This window comes from Miscanthus floridulus, chromosome 1 (assembly GCF_019320115.1).
Source record: "Miscanthus floridulus cultivar M001 chromosome 1, ASM1932011v1, whole genome shotgun sequence".
Lineage (NCBI taxonomy): Eukaryota > Viridiplantae > Streptophyta > Magnoliopsida > Poales > Poaceae > Miscanthus > Miscanthus floridulus.
The window spans coordinates 22,321,224-22,327,095 of NC_089580.1; the positions used below are offsets into that span (position 1 = coordinate 22,321,224).

Sequence of the window (5,872 nt, forward strand, 5' to 3'; positions counted from 1 at the left end):
TGGTCGCCATGGCTGGCGATGCGGAGCTCACAGGCGCATGCGGCAAGGGCTCTAGAAGCCATGAAAATCGAAAGTAACGGCACGGGGAGAAAGAGGGGACAAGGGGGTTCTCACCGTGGGGGGAAACGAGGACGGAGACGGCTCGGGGACGGTGGACCGTGCGGAGGGGCGGACGGCGGACCTCGGCGCTTCTCCGTGCAACGGTTGTGGCTTCAGTGTGCTCGGCAAATGCAAAAATAGAGCGGGGGCGACAGCAGGGAGGGCGACGGAGAGTCTCATTTTATAGAGGTCGGGCGCGGGGAGACGCTCCCACGACGACGCGAGACGCGGTTGCGGGAGGTGGGGGAAAGCACCGACACGTGGGCCCGGGCGGTCAGCGACTGAGGCGCGGGCGGCAGTTGAGGAAGGCAGCACGGCCTTGGCTGGGCCGGCCCAAGAAGGAAAACAGGAGGAGGGGAAAGGAGGGAGGCGCGCGGGTCGGTGGGAGAAATGGGCCAGCAGGCCAAAATTGAAGAAGGGGAGGGGAGAGAATGAATTTCCTTTTTCTTTTTATTTTCTAGAGTTTTAGCAAACCATTTTCAAATTGATTTTGTATCCAAATTCAAATTTGATCAAAACCAATCATTACAAAAATAAAGGTGCAGCAGCATGTATGCATCAAAAGGTTACTAACCTTATATTTGATTTTAATTTCCCAAAAAATATTAATTTCCTATATTTGAATGCACACATAATAACATAATTAAATCAAATTTACTTATTTTAAAAGAATGAAATTTTTGGGTGTTACATGAACTACAAACCTGTATTCGATATGCAAGCTACAGGTGCTTTCACGATCACTTCGTGATCATAAAAACGCCCGGGGGCTACTGTTGGGGTTATAACCCTAGGGTGTCTCAGGGCATCGACTAAGTGACAGGCCAAATCGGCCCATTATACAATAGCCAGCGAAAGCCCGAAGCGACCGAGGCCCAGCTGAGAGCCAAGTGAGCTAGGCCGAACGCCAAGGCCAGGGTTAGCCACGACCCCTCCCTTCTGCCTTAGCCACACGATGCACAAGAGACGCACGACCTCTCGCCGCCATGACCCTTGGGAGGAACAGGGAGAGGTCGAGCCTAGCCAAACGTGCCTGCTATGACAGGAGTAGGCACGCCACTCTAACTCTGCAAGGACTGAGGGGACAATAGTCACCTCGGTCCGGTCAGGCGCCATCCCTGTGCCACGTAGCTAAGACAAGACAATACCGCCCAAGGCGGTGACGATCGGTACAAAAACCACCGGCCAACTACGGTCCGACGAGACACATGTACGCTTCTACCCACTACGGGATGGGATACACGACGAAGGCCTTAACTTAGAGGCCATCCAACCGACGGGATCCACGACCCCAACGATCGGGATCGTGGCCCTTAGCTCCTCAAGCCAACAGGGCGATCGATGACCCGGGGGTGGCTACCAACTCCTGTACGACGCGCCAGGAAACCTGGAGGCAATGACGAAGACCACGGCGGAGACCACGCCACACAAGACGGCTGGCGAACCACCACCGTGCCTACAGTGTCGCCACGGCCGGCACAGTAGCACCACGTCGCGCTATGCCGCGGCATGGCCACAAGACCATGACGACAACCATGCCTAGACGTGCACCACAAGACGGCGTAGCTTGCAAGCCAAGTTAGCTAGGTCCTCCCTTAGGCTCACGACCCTTCGGTCGGGAGAACCTTCTTCTTTGTGTACGCCCTGGCTCCGAACTCTATATAAGGGATCCGACTCTCATTCACTCATTCTTACACCATAGAAGGGCTCCTGAAGCTTTCTTTCGGGCAGCCCGTTTCCTAGCTCTAGCTCTCCTACCTCTTTTACCATTCTTGCACCCCCCCCGTTGTTAGAATTTCAAAGCATTCAAGCAAGAAACACGCACTCGATCATCTCTGAGACTGGACGTAGGGCTCCGGCCTGAACCAGTATAAATCCTTATGTCTTTTGGATGCTACCGTCGTCTTTCTAGAGCAGCGCGATAATCATATAAGTTTACTAGTCTGGTTTACAAAATACCGACAATGAGCATCTCCAATAGTTTGGTAAACCCTCTTCCAATCTTGTTTTTTTTCATGATAGAAAGAAGTCCCACTCCAACAACTTCTCATTCTAACGGAGACATGCATGGGCAAAGATATGCGGATGGTCGGTACTCCCTATCAATGATGGCGCCCTTGGTGTTGTTTCTTTTTTTTCCTCGGCACTCCTTGTTGCTCCCACCTGTCTCCACCCGAAGATTCATCGGAATTGGATCTCCAACCACTATTTTCATATCTAAGGATATTGAGAGATAGAGCAGGTAATAGAGATTCGATTTTGGACGTTCTAGATGTGAGTTATGGTGGCGGGATAGCCGACTACGGCCTTGACTATCACTACTGTTAGGAGGTTCATCGGAATTGAATCTTTGACCACGATTTTGAAAGGTCGGTATGTACAGAAGATGACTTTGTTTTTTTTTTTTGAATAAATAAAACAGACGGTTGGTAGAGTGTATGTTATTTTTTTAACCACCAGCTTTTTAAAAAAGTTACAAAACTATGTTTTTAGATAACTCTGACGTGAACGATATAGTTCCGATTTTCCTGAGACGAGTCCGAAGCCACGTCCCCGGAACGCGGGCGCGTCTAAATAAAATAGGATAGATCATAACTAACTACTCTTCGCGCCACGTCCCCGGAACGCGGCCGCACTACGTGATCCATGCCACCTGCAGTAGTGCCAGTTGAAGACGGCGGCGCTGGCGAGGCCGCCGGCGAGGAGGTGACATATTACAGCTGCCATGTCGCGTGGCTTGCGTGGTGGAACCACGTCCGGTGCGTCCTCGCGTCCACGTTCCTCCCGTGCCCCTCGGCGCCGACCACAAAATCGGCCATCGTCCGTGGCACGCTCTTCGTGCCCTCCGCCGGTGACCGCCGCGTCCGCCTCTTCCTGCAGGAGCACGGGCCCGCCGCGGACCAACCAGTGGACCACGAAGAGCATTTCCTCGTCCTCGACCTGCCGGCTGGCCTCGGCGGTGCGGACATTGCCGCTGCGGGCAGGATCGTGCTCGAGTACCAGCGCCAGTGGACGCCGCCCAATGCCTCTCCCGGCGCGCTCCTCGACTCGACCAAGTGGCTGGTGTACTGCAAGGGCACGCGCGTCGGGTACGCGACGAGGCGGGAGCGGCCGTCGGATGCGGAGGGGTGGTTGCTGGAGAAGCTGCGGGCCGTGACCGCCGGCGCTGGCTGGCTGCCAGCGGAGGGGTGGAATACCTGCGCGGGAGGTTCGAGAGGATCGTCGCCTCGTCGGACGCGGAGTCGTTCCACCTCACTGAATGGCCGGGAGTCCACGGCGGCGGCTTCGACGGCGGTCTTAGTATCTTCTTCCATCGGGTTTGTTAGACGTGCAAGACTTTCGTGTTAGTGTCAGCTCGTGTTGCGCGTATATAATGCCCTAGTCCAAACAAATAATAGAAGCTTAGAATACTAGTTTACTAAGTTTAGGGTATTATCGATCGTCTTAGTATAAATCCATTTCTTTGAGTCTTGGTCTGTCTGGATGAACTCAATGGGAAATGACCACACAGAAGAAACACCTGTGTTTTTTGGAATATAGAGTTCTTTCTGAACATATTCTCGTTCAAGTAAATTTTGTGCCGGATGCTGCTTAGTAACATATAAGCAATTATAGGGTATTTGGTTTGAGGAATTAGTTGGGAGTTAGTCTCATATCACTCTTCTTTCTTTTTGTTTTGTTGAATAAAATTGGTTTTCGATGTCACCTTAATTTCTCACAAGCTAATAATTAATACTATTACGAGGAATGGAGTTATTTCACTAAATTTATGGAGTGTTTGGTTTAGAGAACCAATCCATTCTCGATGATGTGATAGATTTATTATGAGTTCATTCTTCAAATTTGTGGAATGACTTTATTTTTCATACTAACACTAATTATAAGCCTACGACGAATAAAGTGACGATGCATTAACTCAGTCTATTTTACAAATCAAACAAAAAAATTAAAAAGTGAGATGGTGATAGACTACCTCCTTCTACGAACCAAACACCCTATTAAAGAATGGACTCATAATATATCACTTTATTTAAAATTGAGTCATTTTTCAAACCAATCACCCTATTCTGTAGATGGCCGACGTGACACGTGACCCATGTCACCATTTACCTATCTACTTAACAATACTACTTTTTCCATATGAATCTAGATCAAGTAAAATGGATTGCGCTTGATTTTAGGTATCTACTTAAAAAATTGCAAGAAGAGACACTTGTAACACCTCTGGTGTTACGAGGTCGTTTAGCACCGAGATTTAGGTTTAAGAAAAATTTTCGAAGCGAGTTTCTCAGATTTTTGATTTAAAACATACTTAAAGTGATAAGGGAATCATGTGTGACTCTATTTTGTGGTCTCGAATCAACGTCAAACTAAATTACTCAATGCGTAAAGATATTTAGAAATGTCCGATAACGATTCTAGTAAGTAAATGACGAGTGGCTTGTTCTGTTGGATTGAGCATGAAAACAATTTTTATAAACCAAATAAAATATAACTTGTAATTAGAACTTAAATAAAAAAATTAGAAGTGCAAGTTAGTAGTTAAAAATGCAACTGTTGATGTGGCGTGTGGATGTTGTTCCATGGTATGTTTGATAGCTCAAAAATCAAAATTAAAAATTTTAAAAAACTAGCTTCTCGCATCAACGGTAAAAATCAGAAAATATATTTTAAAGCGTTGTTACGACGATTTGTTTTGCGCAAAAATAATTACATAGCACCCTAATATTTTGTTCTATGGCATGGTATGGAGTATGAGCTCATCAGCGGTTTTTGCGTCTCTTAAAAATTCGTGTGCATCACTACTGACCGTCGTACGACTTAACCTGCGGTTGTCGTGTATATTTCCTGCCAGACGTCTGGCCGACGTGGTGCTTCGCCCACCGCATGACCCACCTAACCACGAAGGAGCTGGCTGCCTTTGCGTCCCGCCAGGTTCGAGCCGTCCTGTCTATGCGCTAGTGTGACGACGGTGGTGCGTCCCCCTGCTCTGAATCAGTCATCTGATTTGTTGCGACGTATCGCCGTGTCCCTGCCACCTTCTGCTCGCATCGTCCCCTCGCTCCGCAAAGCTGCCAAAGCACGTCGCGTTGTCCATGCGTTAATGAAGTTGGCCGAACCCTTGTGTTGTTTTCCTCCTTTTTCTATCTCTGATTGTCCTTGCCTGCCACTGTTGTCTGCCTCTGTGCCGGGCCGAGCACCTGTTTTGGCGGCTCCCGTCGTCGCTGTGTCCCCTCCCGCCCGTCGTTTCCCCTTTCCCTTCGCGTGTGCGCGAGCGGCTCTGCCTCACCTCCTCTCCTCCGCGTGCAGTGCTGCCCCTCCTTCTTCCTCCTCGCATCGCGCGCTCTCGCGCTGCTGGCCGACGTGCCCGCCCCGGTCCGCGCTGGACCGCCACCCCTCGGCGCTGCCCCTCCAAGCGCGACTGCCACCGCGCCCTAGAGCGCCGTCGTTGATTTTCCCCCCTTGCGTGTGCGCCGAGTCCGCGCACCTCCCCGCGCCGCTCCACCTTCGGCCGCAGCACCACGCTGCTCTCCTCCCACTCACCGAAGCCACGCGCGGTTTCGCCTCGCCTCGCTCCTCCACGCCCGCTGTGGCTGCTTCCTTCGCCTGTCGCCATGCACGTGAGCGTGCTTGGGCCCACGTTGCCCCGCAGCCGCCCCACCCAGCGCATAACCTACTTTTCGACGGTCATCACCGGCAAGCCACACCACCACCTCACCACCGGCGCGCTCTCACCGCGGAGCCACCCGGTCCCGAGCATCGACGCACGTGG

General features: G+C 51.0%; 1 pseudogene; it reads left to right on the forward strand.

The window, feature by feature from the left end:
• The first annotated feature begins 2,745 nt into the window (after positions 1-2,745).
• Positions 2,746-3,425, forward strand: LOC136475764 (protein MIZU-KUSSEI 1-like; annotated as a pseudogene).
• The last annotated feature ends 2,447 nt before the right edge of the window (positions 3,426-5,872 follow it).